The sequence below is a fragment of the Podarcis gaigeae genome, assembly GCF_964106915.1.
Source record: "Podarcis gaigeae genome assembly, chromosome: 18".
Classification (NCBI taxonomy): domain Eukaryota; kingdom Metazoa; phylum Chordata; class Lepidosauria; order Squamata; family Lacertidae; genus Podarcis; species Podarcis gaigeae.
The window spans coordinates 13,173,711-13,190,870 of NC_139696.1; positions in this window are offsets into that span (position 1 = coordinate 13,173,711).

Consider the following 17,160-nt stretch of genomic DNA (forward strand, 5'->3'; position numbering starts at 1 on the left):
CTCCTCCGCCAGAGCCTCTAGCACCTCGGCGTCTGCCACTGTCGCTGTTGCCTCCGCCGCCCGAGTCTCTACCACCTGGGTGTCTGCCGCTGGTGTCTACACAGCCCGAGCCTCTACCGCCTGGGCCTCTTCCACTGCCGCTGGTGCCTCCGCCGCCAGAGCCTCTACGGTCTGGGCCTCTGCCGGTGCCGCTGGTGCATCCGCAGCCCGAGCCTCTACCGCATGGGCCTCTGCTGCCTCTGCCGCCATAGCCGTTACCGCATGGGCCCTTGCTGCCTCCGCTGGTGCTTCCGCCACCAGAGCCTCTACTGCCTGGGCCTCTGCCAGGACTGCTGGTGGCTACGCAGCCTGAGCCTCTACCGCCTCGGCCTCTGCCACTGCTGCCTTCGCCACCAGAGCCTCTACCGCCTGGGCCCTTTCCTCTGCCGCTGCTGCCTCCGGCGCCAGAGCCTCTGCCACCTGGGTCTCTGTCGCTGCTGCTGGTGCCGCCGCCTCCAGAACCTATATCGCTTGGTCCCTTGCCGCTGCCGCTGGTGACTCCGCAGCCCAGGTCTCTATCGCCTAGACCTGTGCCAGTGCCGCTGGTGGCTCCGCAGCCCGAGCCTCTACTGCCTGGGTCTCTTCCGGCACCGCTGGTGCCTCCACAGCCTAACCCTTTGCCGCCTGGGCCTCTGCCACTGCCGCTGCTTCCTTCGCTGCCAGAGCCTCTACCGCCTGGTCCCTTGCCGCTGTCGCTGGTGCTTCCGCTGCCAGAGCCTCTACTGCCGCTGGTGCCTCCGCAGCCCGAGCCTCTACAGTCTGGGCCCTTGCCGCTGCCGCTAGTGCCTCCGCAGCCCAAGCCTCTACCGTCTGGGCCCTTGCGGTGCCGCTAGTGCCTCGCCGCCAGAGCCTTTCCCGCATGGGCCTGTGCCACTGCCGCTGCTACCTCTGCCGCCAGAGACTCTAACGCCTGGGCCCGTGCTGCCTCGGCTGGTGTTTCCGCCACCAGAGCCTCTACCGCCTGGGACTCTGCTGCTGGTGCCTTCGCTGCCAGAGCCTCTACCTCCTGGGCCCTTGCCCCTGCCGCTGCTGCCTGTGCCGCCAGAGCCTCTACCACCTGGGCCGCTGGTGGCTCCGCTGCCCGAGTCTCTACCGCCTAGGGCTCTGCCAGTGCCGCTGGTGCCTCTACAGCCTGAGCCTCTACCGCCTGGACCTCTGTCGGTGCCGCTGGTGCCTCTACAGCCTGAGCCTCTACCGCCTGGGCCTCTGCCACTGCCGCTGGTGCATCCGCCACCAGAGCCTCTACCATCTGGGCCTCTGTCAGTGCCGCTGGTGCCTCAACAGCCCGAGCCTCTATCGCCTGGGCCTCTGCTGCTGGTGCCTTCGCTGCCAGAGCCTCTACCTCCTGGGCCCTTGCCGCTGCCGCTGCTGCCTCTGCCACCAGAGCCTCTACCGCCTGGGCCGCTGGTGGCTCCGCTGCCCGAGTCTCTACCGCCTAGGCCTCTGCCAGTGCCGCTGGTGCCTCTACAGCCTAAGTCTCTACCGCCTAGACCTCTGTCGGTGCCGCTGGTGCCTCTACAGCCTGAGCCTCTACCGCCTGGGCCTCTGCCACTGCGCTGGTGCATCCGCCACCAGAGCCTCGACCGTCTGGGCCTCTGTCAGTGCCGCTGGTGCCTCAACAGCCCGAGCCTCTACAGCCTGGGCTTCTGCCGGTGCCGCTGTTGCCTCCGCAGCCTGAGCCTCTACCGCCTGGGCCTCTGCGACTGCAACTGGTGCCTCCGCCGCCATAGCCTCTACCACCTGGGCCTCTGCTGCTGCCGCTGGTGCCTCCGCAGCCACAGTCTCTACCATCTCGGCTTCTGCCGGTGCCGCTGGTGCCTCCGCAGCCTGAGCCTCTACCGCCTGGGCCTCTGCTGCTCTTGCTGGTCCCGCCGCTATGCAGGCTGCATCGCCTGGACCTCTGCAGCTGCCGGTGGTGCCTTGGCAGAGTGAGCTTCTTCCACCTGTGGCTCTACCGCTTCCGCTGGTTCCTCCACTGCCAGAGCATCTACCACCTGGGTCTCTGCAGCTGCTGCTGGTTCCTCGGGAGCCCGAGCCTTCAGTCTGGAGCTCTGCCGCTGCCGCAGGTTCCTCCCCCGCCTGAGCCTTCGCCTCTGCCACTGCCGCCTCTGCCGCCAGAGTGTCTCTGCCGCTGGTGCCTCCTCCACCTGAGTCGCTTCTGTCTGGACCTCTGCCGCTGCTTCCTCCCCCGCCAGAGCCTCTACCGCCTGGGCCCTTGCCGCTGCCCCTGGTGCCTCCACCGCCAGAGCCTCTGCTACCTGGGTGTCTGTACATGCTGCTGGTGCCTCCGCCACCAGAGACTCTACCACCTGGGCCTTTGCTGTTACCGCCTGGTGCCTCCGCCGCCAGACCCTCTACTGTCTGGGCATCTGCCGCCACCGCTGGTGCCTCCTCCACCTGAGCCTCTTCCACCTGGACCTCTGCCGCTGCCGCTGGTGTCTCCCCCTCCTGAGCCTCTTCCGCATAGGCGTCTGCCGCTGCCGCTGGTTTTCCGCCACCTGAGCCTCTACCACCTGGGACTCTGTCGCTGCCGCTGGTGCCTCCTGCACCTGAGCCTCTTCCACCTGGGCCTCTGCCGCTGCCGCTGGTACCTCCCCCACCTGAGCCTGTACCGATTGGGCCTCTGCCGCCATAGCCTCTACCGCCTGGGCCCTTTCCTCTGGCGCTGCTGCCTCCGGCGCCAGAGCCTCTGCCACCTGGGTCTCTGTCGCTGCTGCTGGTGCCGCCGCCTCCAGAACCTATACCGCTTGGTCCCTTGCCGCTGCCGCTGGTGCCTCCGCAGCCCGAGCCTCTACCGCCTGTGCCTGTGCCACTGCCGCTGCTGCCTGTGCCGCCAGAGCCTCTACCGCCTGGGCTGCTGGTGGCTCCGCAGCCCGAGCCTCTACCGCCTAGGCCTCTGCCAATGCCGCTGGTGCCTCTACAGCCTGAGCCTCTACCGCCTGGAACTCTGTCGATGCCGCTGGTCCCTCTACAGCCTGAGCCTCTACCGCCTGGGCCTCTGCCACTGCCCCTGGTGCATCCGCCACCGGAGCCTCTACTGTCTGGGCCTCTGTCAGTGCCGCTGGTGCCTCAACAGCCCGAGCCTCTACCGCCTGGGCTTCTGCCGGTGCCGCTGTTGCCTCCGCAGCCTGAGCATCTACCGCCTGGGCCTCTGCGACTGCCACTGGTGCCTCCGCCGCCAGAGCCTCTACTGTCTGAGCATCTGCCGCTACCGCTGGTGCCTCCTCCACCTGAGCCTCTTCCACCTGAACCTCTGCCGTTGCCGCTGGTGTCTCCCCCTCCTGAGCCTCTTCCGCATATGCGTCTGCCGCTGCCGCTGGTGCCTCCTCCACCTGAGCCTCTTCCGCCTGGGCCTCTGCCGCTGCCGCTGGATGTCTGCCGCCCAAGCCTCTTCCGCCTGGACCTTTGCCACTGCCACTGGTACCTCCCCCACCTGAGCCTGTACCAATTGGGCCTCTGCCTCTGCCGCCATACCCTCTACCGCCTGGGCCCTTTCCTCTGCCGCTGCTGCCTCCGGCGCCAGAGCCTCTGCCACCTGGGTCTCTATCGCTGCTGCTAGTGCCGCCGCCTCCAGAACCTATACCGCTTGGTCCCTTGCCGCTGCCGCTGGGGGCTCCGCTGCCCGAGTCTCTACCGCCTAGGCCTCTGCCAGTGCCGCTGGTGCCTCTACAGCCTGAGCCTCTACTGCCTGGACCTCTGCCACTGCCGCTGGTGCATCCGCCACCAGAGCCTCTACCGTCTGGGCCTCTGTCAGTGCCGCTGGTGCCTCAACAGCCCGAGCCTCTATCGCCTGGGCCTCTGCTGCTGGTGCCTTCGCTGCCTGAGCCTCTACCGCCTGGACCTCTGTCGGTGCCGCTGGTGCCTCTACAGCCTGAGCCTCTACCGCCTGGGCATCTGCCACTGCCGCTGGTGCATCCGCCTCCAGAGCCTCTACCGTCTGGGCCTCTGTCAGTGCCGCTGGTGCCTCAACAGCCCGAGCCTCTACTGCCTGGGCTTCTGCCGGTGCCGCTGTTGCCTCCGCAGCCTGAGCCTCTACCGCCTGGGCCTCTGCGACTCCCACTGGTGCCTCCGCCGCCAGAGCCTCTACCGCCTGGGCCTCTGCTGCTGCCACTGGTGCTTCCGCAGCCACAGTCTCTACCATCTCGGCTTCTGCCGGTGCCGCTGGTGCCTCCGCAGCCAGAGCCTCTACCGCCTGGGCCTCTGCTGCTCTTGCTGGTCCTGCCGCTGTGCAGCCTGCATCGCCTGGACCTCTGCAGCTGCCAGTGGTGCCTTGGCAGAGTGAGCTTCTTCCACCTGTGGCTCTACCGCTGCCGCTGGTTCCTCCACCGCCAGAGCATCTACCACCTGGGTCTCTGCCGCTGCCGCTGGTTCCTCCCCCGCCTGAGCCTTCGCCTCTGCCGCTGGTGCCTCTGCCGCTGGTGCCTCCTCCACCTGAGCCTCTTCCACCTGGACCTCTGCCGCTGCCGCTGGTGTCTCCCCCTCCTGAGCCTCTTCCGCATAGGCGTCTGCAGCTGCCGCTGGTTTTCCGCCACCTGAGCCTCTACCACCTGGGCCTCTGCCGCTGCCGCTGGTTGTCTGCCGCCCGAGCCTCTTCCGCCTGGACCTCTGCCGCTGCCGCTGGTACCTCCCCCACCTGAGCCTGTACCGATTGGGCCTCTGCCTCTGCCGCCATAGCCTCTACCGCCTGGGCCCTTTCCTCTGCCGCTGCTGCCTCCGGCGCCAGAACCTCTGCCACCTGGGTCTCTGTCGCTGCTGCTGGTGCCGCCGCCTCCAGAACCTATACCGCTTGGTCCCTTGCCGCTGCCGCTGGTGCCTCCGCAGCCCGAGCCTCTACCGCCTGGGCCCTTGCCGCTGCCGCTGGTGCCTCCGCAGCCCGATCCTCTACTGCCTGGGTCTCTTCCGGCACCGCTGGTGCCTCCACAGCCTAACCCTTTACCGCCTGGACCTCTGCCACTGCCGCTGCTTCCTTCGCCGCCAGAGCCTCTACCATCTCGGCTACTGCCACTTAGTCCTTTGCTGCTGGTGCATACACATCCTGAACCTCTACTGCCCTGGCCTCTGCCGCTGACGCTGGTGCCTTCGCCGCCAGAGCCTCTGCCACTTGGTCCTCTGCCACTGCCGCTGGTGCCTCCGCAGCCTGAGCCTCTACCCCCTCGGCCTCCCATGCCGCTGTCGCTGGTGGTTCGGCCGCCAGAGCCTCTACTGCCGCTGTTGCCTCCGCAGCCCAAGCCTCTACCGTCTGGGCCCTTGCCGGTGCCGCTGTTGCCTCCGCAGCCTGAGCCTCTACCGCCTGGGCCTCTGCTGCTGCCGCTGGTGCCTCCGCCGCCACAGTCTCTACCATCTCGGCTACTGCCACTTAGTCCTTTGCCGCTGGTGCATACACATCCTGAACCTCTACTGCCCTGGCCTCTGCCGCTGACGCTGGTGCCTTCGGCGCCAGAGCCTCTACCACTTGGTCCTCTGCAACTGCCGCTGGTGCCTCCGCAGCTTGAGCCTCTACCCCCTCGGCCTCTGCCACTGCCGCTGGTGCCTCCACCGCCAGAGCCTCTACTGCCTTGGCCTCTGCCGCTGTCACTGGTGCCTCCGCACCTCGAGCCTCTACCGAATGGGCCTCTGCCACTGCCTCTGCTTCCTTCGCTGCCAGAGCCTCTACCGCCTGGTCCCTTGCCGCTGCCACTGGTGCCTCCGCAGCCCGAGCCTCTACCGCCTGGGACTCTGCCGCTGCCGCGTCCGCAGCCCAGGTCTCTATCGCCTAGGCCTGTGCTAGTGCCGCTGGTGGCTCCGCAGCCTGAGCCTCTACCTCCTGGACCTCTGTCGTTGCCGCTGGTGCCTCTACAGCCTGAGCCTCTACCGCCTGGGCCTCTGGCACTGCCGCTCGTACATCCGCCACCAGAACCTCTACCGCCTGGGCCTCTGTCAATGCCGCTGGTGCCTCCGCAGCCTCTACGGCTTCGGCCTCTGCCGCTGGTGCCTCCGCAGCCCGAGCCTCCGCAGCCTGAGTCCTTTGCCGCTGGTGCATACACATCCTGAGCCTCTACTGCCCTAGCCTCTGCCGCTGCCGCTGGTGCCTCCGCAGCCCGAGCCTCTACTGCCCTGGCCGTTGCCGCTGCTGCTGGTTCCTTCGCCGCCAGAGCCTCCACCACCTGGACCCTTTTCTCTGCCGCTGGTGCTACCGCCGTCAGAGCCTCTACCACTTCGGCCTCTGCCACTGTCACTGTTGCCTCCGTCACCAGAAGCTCTACTGCCTGGGTCTCTGCCACTGCCGCTGCTGCCTCTGCCGCCAGTGCCTCTACCGCCTGGGCCCTTGCTGCCTCTGCTGGTGTTTCCGCCACCAGAGCCTCTACCGCCTGGGCGTCTGCCACTGCCGCTGCTTCCTTCGCCACCAGAGCCTCTACCGCCTGGTCCCTTACCACTGTCGCTGGTGGTTTCGCCACCAGAGCCTCTACCGCCTGGTCCCTTACCGCTGTCGCTGGTGGTTCCGCCGCCAAAGCCTCTACCGCCTGGGCCTCTGCCGCTGACACTGGTGCCTCCGCAGCCCGAGCCTCTACCGCCTAGGCCACTGCCAGTGCCGCTGCTGCCTCTCCAGCCTGAGCCTCTACCGCCTGGGCCTCTGGAACTGCCGCTCATGTATCCGCCACCAGAACCTCTACCGCCTGGGCCTCTGTCAGTGCCGCTGGTGCCTCCGCAGCCCGAGCCTCAACCGCCTGGGCTTCTGCCGGTGCCGCTGGTGCCTTCACTGCCAGAGCCTCTACCACTTGGTCCTCTGCCACTGCCACTGGTGCATACGCATCCTGAGCCTCCACTGCCCTGGACTCTGCCGCTCCCACTGGTGCCTTCACCGCCAGAGCCTCTACCACTTGGTCCTCTGCCACTGCCACTGGTGCATATGCATCCTGAGCCTCCACTGCCCTGGCCTCTGCCGCTCCCACTGGTGCCTTCACCGCCAGAGCCTCTACCACTTGGTCCTCTGCCACTGCCACTGGTGCATACGCATCCTGAGCCTCCACTGCCCTGGCCTCTGCCGCTCCCACTGGTGCCTTCGCCGCCAGAGCCTCTACCACTTGGTCCTCTGCCACTGCCACTGGTGCATATGCATCCTGAGCCTCTACTGCCCTGGCCTCTGCCGCTCCCACAGGTGCCTTCGCCGCCAGAGCCTCTACCGCCTGGACCCTTGCCTCTGCCGCTGGTGCTACCGCCGCCAGAGCCTCTACCACCTCGGCCTCTACCACTGTCACTGTTGCCTCTGTCACCAGAAGCTCTACTGCCTGGGTCTCTGCCGCTGCCGCTGGTGCCTCCGCAGCCCCAGCCTCTACCACCTGGGCCTCTGGCACTGCCCCTGGTGCCTCCGCAGCCCGAGCCTCTACCGCCTGGGCCCTTGCTGCTGCCGCTGGTGCCTCCGCAGCCAAAGCCTCTACCACCTCGGCCTTTGCCGCTGCCGCTGGTGCTTCCGCCACCAGAGCCTCTACTGCCGCTGGTACCTCCACAGCCCGAGCCTCTACCATCTGGGCCCTTGTCGCTGCCATTGGTGCCTCCGCAGCCCAAGCCTCTACTGCCTGGGCCTCTGCCGGAGCCGCTGCTGCTTTCGCAGCCAGAGCCTCTACTACATGGGCCTCTGCCACTGCCGCTGCTGCCTCTGACGCCAGAGCCTCTACCGCCTGGGCCCTTGCTGCCTCTGCTGGTGTTTCCGCCGGCAGAGCCTCTACCGCCTGGGCCTCTGCCGGTGCCCCTGGTGCCTCCGCCGCCAGAGCCTTTACTGCCTGGGCCCTTACCGCTGCAGCTGGTGCTTCTGCCGCCAGAGCCTCTACCGCCTGGGCCCTTGCTGTCTCTGCTGGTGTTTCCGCCACCAGAGCCTCTACCGCCTGGGCCTCAGCCACTGCCGCTGGTGCTTCCGCAGCCCGAGCCTCTACTGCCTTGGCCTCTGCTGCTACTGCTCGTTCCTTCGCCGCCAGAGCCTCTACCGCCTGGACCTTTGCCTCTGCCGCTGGTGCTACCGCCACTGGTGCCTCCGCAGCTCGAGCCTCAACTGCCTGGGCCTCTTCCACTGCTGCTGGTGCCTCCGCCTCCAGAGCCTCTAGCGCTTGGACACTTGCCTCTGATGTTGGTGCTTCCGCCGCAGTCTCTACTGCCTGGGCCCGTACCGCTGGTGCTTACGCCGCCAGAGCCTCTACTGCGTGGGCCTCTGCCGGTGCCGCTGGTGCCTCCGCCGCCAGAGCCTTTACCGCCTGGGCCTCGGCCAGTACCTCTGTGCCTCCGCAGCCCGAGCCTCTACCGCCACTGCCGCTGGTGCCTTCGCCTCCAGAGACTTTACCGCTTGGACACTTTCCTCTGATGCTGGTGCTTCCGCCGCAAGAGCCTCTACCGCTTGGACCCTTGCCTCTGATGCTGGTGCTTCCGCCGCCAGAGCCTCTACTGCCTGGGCCTCTGGGCTGCCGTTGGTGCCTCCGCAGCCCGAGCCTCTACCGCCTGGACCTCTGGCACTGCCGCTGGTGCCTCCGCATCCCAAGACTCTACTGCCTGGGCCTCTGCCAGTGCGGCTGGTGTCTCCTCAGCCAGAGCCTCTACCACCTCGGCCTCTGGCACTGCCGCTGCTGCCTTCGCCACCAGAGCCTCTACCGCCTGGGCTCTGCCGCTGCCACTGGTGCCTCCCCCGCCTGAGCCTCTTCCGCCTTGGCCTCTGCCGCTGGTTTACTGCCGCCAGAGCCTCTTCCGCCTGGGCCTCTTCCGCCTGGGCCTCTGCCGCTCCTGCTGGTTTTCTGCCGCCTGAGCCTTTACCGCCTGGGCCTTTGCTGCTGCTGCTGCTGTTTCCTCCGTCACCACAGCCTTTGCCACCTGGGTCTCTGTCGCTGCTGCAGGTGCCTCCTCCACCTGAGCCTCTTCCGTTTGCACCTCTGCCGCTGCCGCTGGTGCCTCCCCTGCCTGAGCCTCTTCCGCCTTGGCCTCTGCTGCTGGTTTTCCGCTGCCTAAGCCTCTTCTGCCTGGGCCTCTGCCGCTGCCACTGGTTTTCTGCCGCCTGAGCCTTTACCGCCTGAGCCTCTGCTACTGCAGCTGGTGCCTCCGCTGCCGGAGCCTCTACCTTCAGGGCCTCTGCCACGCCCGCTGATGCCTCCGCCACCAGAGCCTCTAACGCCTGGGCCGTTGCCGCTGCCGCTGGTGCTTCCGCCGCCAGAGCCTCTACTGCCTGGGCCTCTGGGTGCCGTTGGTGCCTCCGCAGCCCGAGCCTCTACCGCATGGGCCTCTGCCACTGCCGTTGCTTCCTTTGCTGCCAGAGCCTCTACTGCCTGGGCCCTTGTTGCTGTCGCTGGTGCTTCCGCCGCCAGAGCCTCTACCGCCCTGGCCTCTGCCGCTGCCGCTGGTGCCTCCGCAGCCTGAGCCTCTACCGCCTGGGCCTCTGCCACTGCCCCTGCTTCCTTCGCTGCCAGAGCCTCTACCACCTGGGCCCTTGCCGCTGTCGCTGGTGCCTCCGCCGCCAGAGCCTCTACCACCTGGGACCTTACGGCTGCCACTGGTGCTTCAGCCGCCAGACTCCCTACTGCCTGGGCCTCTGGGTTACCGTTGGTGCCTCCGCAGCCCAAGCCTCTACCGCATGGGCCTCTGCCACTGCCTCTGCTTCCTTCGCCGCCAGAGCCTCTACCGCCTGGTCCCTTGCCGCTGCCACTGGTGCCTCCGCAGCCCGAGCCTCTACCGCCTGGGACTCTGCCGCTGCCGCTGGTGCCTCCGCAGCCCAGGTCTCTATCGCCTAGGCCTGTGCCAGTGCCGCTGGTGGCTCCGCAGCCCGAGCCTCTACCTCCTGGACCTCTGTCGTTGCCGCTGGTGCCTCTACAGCCTGAGCCTCTACCGCCTGGGCCTCTGGCACTGCTGCTTGTGCATCCGCCACCAGAACCTCTATTGTCTGGGCCTTTGCCGGTGCCGCTGGTGCTTCCGCAGCCCGAGCCTCTACCGCCTGGGCCTCTGTCAGTGCCGCTGGTGCCTCCGCAGCCTGAGCCTCTATCGCGTGGGCCCTTGCCGCTCCCGCCACCAGAGCCTCTACTGCTTCGGCCTCTGCCGCTGGTGCCTCCGCAGCCCGAGCCTCTACCGCCTGGGCTTCTGCCGGTGCCGCTGGTGCTTTCGCCGCCAGAGCCTCTACCACTTAGTCCTTTGCCGCTGGTGCATACATGTCAGGGGCTCAGGAGCAGAGGCACAGGGGAGAGAGGAAATGGAGAGCGAAGGGGAAGAATCTGAGGGCAGCGTAGGGGAGTATGACAGTGGCACGAGAGATTCCATGAGCTTCTCCAGCGAATCAGAAGATTCCCAGAGGGAGGCGCCGAGGGCCAGGGCAAGAGGGGTCCCAGGGGGGATGCACCAGAAGCAAGGGGCCAGCGGGGACTCCCAAAGCAGCAGCGGGAGATCAGGACCAGCTCCCCCACCAGAGCGTAGTGGGGGGGAAGAGTCCCATGTATCAGGGCCATCGTCTCCTCCAGCAGGGAGAGATGAGTCAGGGCTGACCACGCCTCTGTCGGAGAGTGAGGGAACGGAGGGGAAGTCAGGTCCAGCTAGCCTCCCCGAAGGGGGAAGCAGTGACAGGAGCAGTGTAACGGTCAGGAGAAAGGTTGTCGGCTGGGCGCACGCGCCAAGTTTGAATGTACAGGCGCGCGGGACAGCAGAAAACCCGGATTGGGAACCAGGTCCTAAAGCCCGCCGGAGGCAGGGGAAGACTCAGGGGACTCAGCGTCAGAAGAGTCTAGAAAGGGCAAGACCCCAGCGGACAGGCGGACCCAGAGGAGGAAAGAGCAAAGGAAGAGGTGGAGCAAGGCTAGAGTCTTAACCTGGTGTCTGGGGGGAGGAGATTCAGACGGAGTGTCAGGGGTTCAGAAGGAGAGACACAGGAGGGGGAGCAAGTGGAGAGTAAGGAGGAGGAGTACGAGGGGAGCGCAGGCAGTGACAGTGGCCAGAGTTATTCCACAAGCCTCTCTAGCGAATCGGAGGACTCACAGAAGGGAGCGCCGGTGGCCAGAGCGAAGGGGGGTCCAGGGGGGAAGCCCCAGGAGGAAGGGGCCAGCGGGGAGTCCCTGAGCAGCAGTTGGAGATCAGGACCAGCGTCTCCACCAGAGCGCAGTGGGGAGGGGGAGTCCCAGGAGTCGGGACCAGTGTCCTCACCACCAGAGGGAGGAGAGGAGTCAGGTTTGGCAACACCCACATCAGGAAGCGGGGAAACGGTCAGAAGGAAAGTCACCGGCTGGGCGCGCGCGCCAAGTTCAAATGTACAGGAGCGCGGCACAGCGGGGAGCCCGGGAAGGGAGCCAGGTCCTAAAGCCCGCCGGAGGGAGGGCAAGACTCAGGAGGCTCAGCGTCAGAGGAGTCCAGGAAAGAGGGAACCCCAGAGGGCAGAAGGACCCAGCGCAGGAAAGAGCAGCACAAGAGGTGGAGCCGGGCTAGAATCTTAAACTGGTGTGGGTGGAGCAGTGAGTCAGAGGGGACTTAGCCGGTCTAGCGTCAAGACGTGGGTCTGCGCGCCCAGAGCTTGGAAATGGAAACTAAACCTTAATAAAGACTTTTGTATATAACATCCACTGGGCGTTGGTCCTCTGTGAGCTGGGACCTAGCGGCAGTCCTGACACGGAGCTTCAGCGGTCTAGAGTTTGAGACGTAGAGCTGTGTGCTGCGGCTTTGAAATCGAAACTGAACTTCTATAAAGAATTTGTATATAACTACGAACTGGCGTTGGTCCTTTGTGAGCTGGGACCTTGGGCAGTTGTGACAATACACATCCTGAGCCTCTACTGCCCTGGCCTCTGCCGCTGCCGCTGGTGCCTTCGCTGCCAGAGCCTCTCCCACTTGGTCCTCTGCCACTGCCGCTAGTGCCTCCGCAGCCCGAGCCTCTACCACCTGGACCCTTGCCTCTGCCGCTGGTGCTTCTGCCGCCAGAGCCTCTACCGCCTGGGCCTCTGCCACTGTCACTGTTGCCTCCGTCACCAGAAGCTCTACTGCCTGGGTCTCTGCCGCTGCCGCTGGTGCCTCCGCAGCCCCAGCCTCTACCGCCTGGGCCCTTGCCGCTGCCGCTGGTGCCTCCACAGCCCGAGCCTCTACCACCTGGGCCTCTGGCACTGCCGCTGGAGCCTCTACCGCCTGGGCCTCTGCCACTGCCCCTGGTGCCTCAGCCTCTACTGCCTGGGCCTCGGCCACTGCCGCTGGTGCCTCCGGAGCCTGAGCCTCTACTGCCTGGGCCTCGGCCACTGCCGCTGGTGCCTCCGCCTCCAGAGCCTCTACCGCATGGGCCTCTGCCACTGCCTCTGCTTCCTTCGTCGCCAGAGCCTCTACCGCCTGGTCCCTTGCCGCTGACACTGGTGCCTCCGCAGCCCGAGCCTCTACCGCCTGGGACTCTGCCGCTGCCGCTGGTGCCTCCGCAGCCCAGGTCTCTATCGCCTAGGCCTCTGGCACTGCCGCTCGTGCATCCGCCACCAGAACCTCTACCGTCTGGGCCTTTGCCGGTGCCGCTGGTGCTTCCGCAGCCCGAGCCTCTACCGCCTGGGCCTCTGTCAGTGCTGCTGGTGACTCCGCAGCCTGAGCCTCTACCACGTGGGCCCTTGACGCTGCCGCCGCCAGAGCCTCTACTGCTTCGGCCTCTGCTGCTGGTGCCTCCGCAGCCCGAGCCTCTACCGCCTGGGCTTCTGCCGGTGCCACTGGTGCCTTCGCCGCCAGAGCCTCTACCACTTAGTCATTTGCCGCTGGTGCATACACATCCTGAGCCTCTACTGCCCTGGCATCTGCCGCTGCCACTGGTGCCTTCGCCGCCAAAGCCTCTACCTCTTGGTCCTCTGCCAGTGCCGCTGGTGGCTCCGCAGCCCGAGCCTCTACCTCCTGCACCTCTGTCGTTGCCGCTGGTGCCTCTACAGCCTGAGCCTCTACCGCCTGGGCCTCTGGCACTGCCGCTGGTGCCTCCGTAGCCTGAGCCTCTACCGCGTGGGCCCTTGCCGCTGGTGCCTCCACAGCCCGAGCCTCTTCCGCCTGGGCTTCTGCCGCTGCCACTGGTGCCTTCGCCTCCAGAGCCTCTACCACTTGGTCCTCTGCCAGTGCTGCTGGTGGCTCCGCAGCCCAAGCCTCGACCTCCTGCACCTCTGTCGTTGCCGCTGGTGCCTCTACAGCCTGAGCCTCTACCGCCTGGGCCGCTGGCACTGCCGCTGGTGCATCCGTAGCCTGAGCCTCTACCACGTGGGCCCTTGCCGCTGCCGCTGCCGCCGCCAGAGCCTCTACTGCTTCGGCCTCTGCCGCTGGTGCCTCCACAGCCCGAGCCTCTACCGCCTGGGCTTCGGCCGGTGCCGCTGGTGCCTTCGCCGCCAGAGCCTCTACCACTTAGTCCTTTGTCGCTGGTGCATACACATCCTGAGCCTCTACTGCCCTGGCCTCTGACGCTGACGCTGGTGCCTTCGCCGCCAGAGCCTCTACCGCCTGGACCCTTGCCTCTGCTGCTGGTGCTACCGCCTCCAGAGCCTCTACCACCTCGGCCTCTGCCATTGTCACTGGTGCCTCCGTCACCAGAAGCTCTACTGCCTGGGCCTTTGCCAGTGCCGCTGGTGCTTCCGCAGCCCGAGCCTCTACCGCCTGGGCCTCTTTCAGTGCTGCTGGTGCCTCCGTAGCCTGAGCCTCTACCACGTGGGCCCTGGCCGCTGCCGCCGCCAGAGCCTCTACTGCTTCGGCCTCTGCCGCTGGTGCCTCCACAGCCCGAGCCTCTACCGCCTGGGCTTCTGCCGGTGCCGCTGGTGCCTTCGCCGCCAGAGCCTCTACCACTTAGTCCTTTTCCGCTGGTGCATACACATCCTGAGCCTCTACTGCCCTGGCCTCTGACGCTGACGCTGGTGCCTTCGCCGCCAGAGCCTCTACCGCCTGAAACCTTGCCTCTGCCACTGGTACTACCGCCGCCAGAGCCTCTACCACCTCGGCCTCTGCCATTGTCACTGTTGCCTCCGTCACCAGAAGCTCTACTGCCTGGGTCTCTGCCGCTGCCGCTGGTGCCTCCGCAGCCCCAGCCTCTACCACCTGGGCCTCTGGCACTGCCCCTGGTGCCTCCGGAGCCTTAGCTTCTATTGCGTGGGCCTTGGCCACTGCCGCTGGTGCCTCCGCAGCCCGAGTCTCTACTGCCTGGGCCTCTTCCACTGCCGCTGGTGCCTCCGCCTCCAGAGCCTCTAGCGCTTGGACACTTGCCTCTGATGTTGGTGCTTCCGCCGCCAGAGCCTCTACTGCGTGGGCCCTTACCGCTGCCTCTACCACCTCGGCCTCTGGCACTGCCGCTGCTGCCTTCGCCACCAGAGCCTCTACCGCCTGGGCCTCTGCCGGTGCCGCTGGTGCCTCCGCCGCAAGAGACTCTACCGCTTGGGCCTCTTCCACTGCCGCTGGTGCCTCCGCCTCCAGAGCCTCTACCGCTTGGACACTTGCGTCTGATGCTGGTGCTTCCGCCGGCAGAACCTCTACAGCTTGGACCCTTGCCTCTGATGCTGGTGCTTCCGCCGCCAGAGCGTCTACTGCCTGGGCCTCTGCGACTGCCACTGGTGTCTCCGCTGCCCGAGTCTTCACCGCCTGGGCCTCTGCGACTGCCACTGGTGTCTCCGCGGCCAGAGCCTCTACCGCCTGGGCCCTTGTCGCTGCCGCTGGTGCCTCCGCCGCAACAGCCTCTACTGCCTGGACCCTTGCAGCTGCCGCTGGTGCTTCCGCTGCCAGAGCCTCTACCGCTTGGTTCTCTGCCGCTGCCGCTGGTGGCTCCGCTGCCCGAGTCTCTACCGCCTAGGCCTCTGCCAATGCCGCTGGTGCCTCTACAGCCTGAGCCTCTACCGCCCGGACCTCTGTCGGTGCTGCTGGTGCCTCTACAGCCTGGGCCTCTGCCGCCTGGGCATCTGCCGCTGCCACTGGTTTTCTGCCGCCTGAGCCTTTACCGCCTTTACCGCCTGGGCCTCTGCCACTGCCGCTGGTGCCTCTGCTGCCAGAGCTTCTACCGCCTGGGCCTCTGTCGTTGCCGCTGGTGCCTCTACAGCCTGAGTCTCTACCGCCTGGGCCTCTGGCACTGCTGCTCGTGCATCCGCCACCAGGACCTCTACCGTCTGGGCCTTTGCCGGTGCCTCTGGTGCTTCCGCAGCCCGAGCCTCCACCGCCTGGGCCTCTGCGACTGCCACTGGTGTCTCCGCGGCCAGAGCCTCTACCGCCTGGGCCCTTGCCACTGCCGCTGGTGCCTCCGCCGCAACAGCCTCTACTGCCTGGACCCTTGCAGCTGCCGCTGGTGCTTCCGCTGCCAGAGCCTCTACCGCTTGGTTCTCTGCCGCTGCCGCTGGTGGCTCCGCTGCCCGAGTCTCTACCGCCTAGGCCTCTGCCAATGCCGCTGGTGCCTCTACAGCCTGAGCCTCTACCGCCCGGACCTCTGTCGGTGCTGCTGGTGCCTCTACAGCCTGGGCCTCTGCCGCCTGGGCATCTGCCGCTGCCACTGGTTTTCTGCCGCCTGAGCCTTTACCGCCTTTACCGCCTGGGCCTCTGCCACTGCCGCTGGTGCCTCTGCTGCCAGAGCTTCTACCGCCTGGGCCTCTGTCGTTGCCGCTGGTGCCTCTACAGCCTGAGCCTCTACCGCCTGGGCCTCTGGCACTGCTGCTCGTGCATCCACCACCAGGACCTCTACCGTCTGGGCCTTTGCCGGTGCCGCTGGTGCTTCCGCAGCCCGAGCCTCCACCGCCTGGGCCTCTGCGACTGCCACTGGTGTCTCCGCGGCCAGAGCCTCTACCGCCTGGGCCCTTGCCGCTGCCGCTGGTGCCTCCGCCGCAACAGCCTCTACTGGTGGTGCTTCCGCTGCCAGAGCCTCTACCGCTTGGTTCTCTGCCGCTGCCGCTGGTGGCTCCGCTGCCCGAGTCTCTACCGCCTAGGCCTCTGCCAATGCCGCTGGTGCCTCTACAGCCTAAGCCTCTACCGCCCGGACCTCTGTCGGTGCTGCTGGTGCCTCTACAGCCTGGGCCTCTGCCGCCTGGGCCTCTGCCGCTGCCACTGGTTTTCTGCCGCCTGAGCCTTTACCGCCTTTACCGCCTGGGCCTCTGCCACTGCCGCTGGTGCCTCTGCTGCCAGAGCCTCTACCGCCTGGGCCTCTGTCGTTGCCGCTGGTGCCTCTACAGCCTGAGCCTCTACCGCCTGGACCTCTGGCACTGCTGCTCGTGCATCCGCCACCAGGACCTCTACCGTCTGGGCCTTTGCCGGTGCCGCTGGTGCTTCCGCAGCCCGAGCCTCCACCGCCTGGGCCTCTGTCAGTGCCGCTGGTGCCTCCGCAGCCTGAGCCTCTACTGCCTGGGCCTTTGCTGCTGCCGCTGTTTCCTCCGTCACCAGAGCCTCTGCCACCTGGGTCTCTGTCGCTGCTGCAGGTGCCTCCTCCACCTTAGCCTCTTCCATTTGGACCTCTGCCGCTGCCGCTGGTGCCTCCCCCGCCTGAGCCTCTTCCGCCTTGGCCAATGCTGCTGGTTTTCCGCCGCCTGAGCCTCTTCTGCCTGGGCCTCTGCCGCTGCCACTGGTTTTCTGCCGCCTGAGCCTTTACCGCCTGAGCCTCTGCTACTGCAGCTGGTGCCTCCGCCGCCAGAGCCTCTACCTTCAGGGCCTCTGCCACCAGAGCCTCTAACGCCTGGGCCCTTGCCGCTGCCGCTGATGCTGCCGCCGCCAGAGCCTCTACTGCCTGGGCCTCTGGGTGCCGTTGGTGCCTCGGCAGCCCGAGCCTCTACCGCATGGGCCTCTGCCACTGCCGTTGCTTCCTTTGCTGCCAGAGCCTCTACTGCCTGGGCCCTTTTTGCTGTCGCTGGTGCTTCCGCCGCCAGAGCCTCTACCGCCCTGGCCTCTGCCGCTGCCGCTGGTGCCTCCGCAGCCTGAGCCTCTACCACCTGGGACCTTACGGCTGCCACTGGTGCTTCCGCCGCCAGACTCTCTACTGCCTGGGCCTCTGGGTTACCGTTGGTGCCTCCGCAGCCTGAGCCTCTAGCGCATGGGCCACAGCCACTGCCTCTGCTTCCTTCGCCGCCAGAGCCTCTGCTGCCTGGTCCCTTGCCGCTGCCACTGGTGCCTCCGCAGCCCGAGCCTCTACTGCCTGTGACTCTGCCGCTGCCGCTGGTGCCTCCGCAGCCCAGGTCTCTACCACCT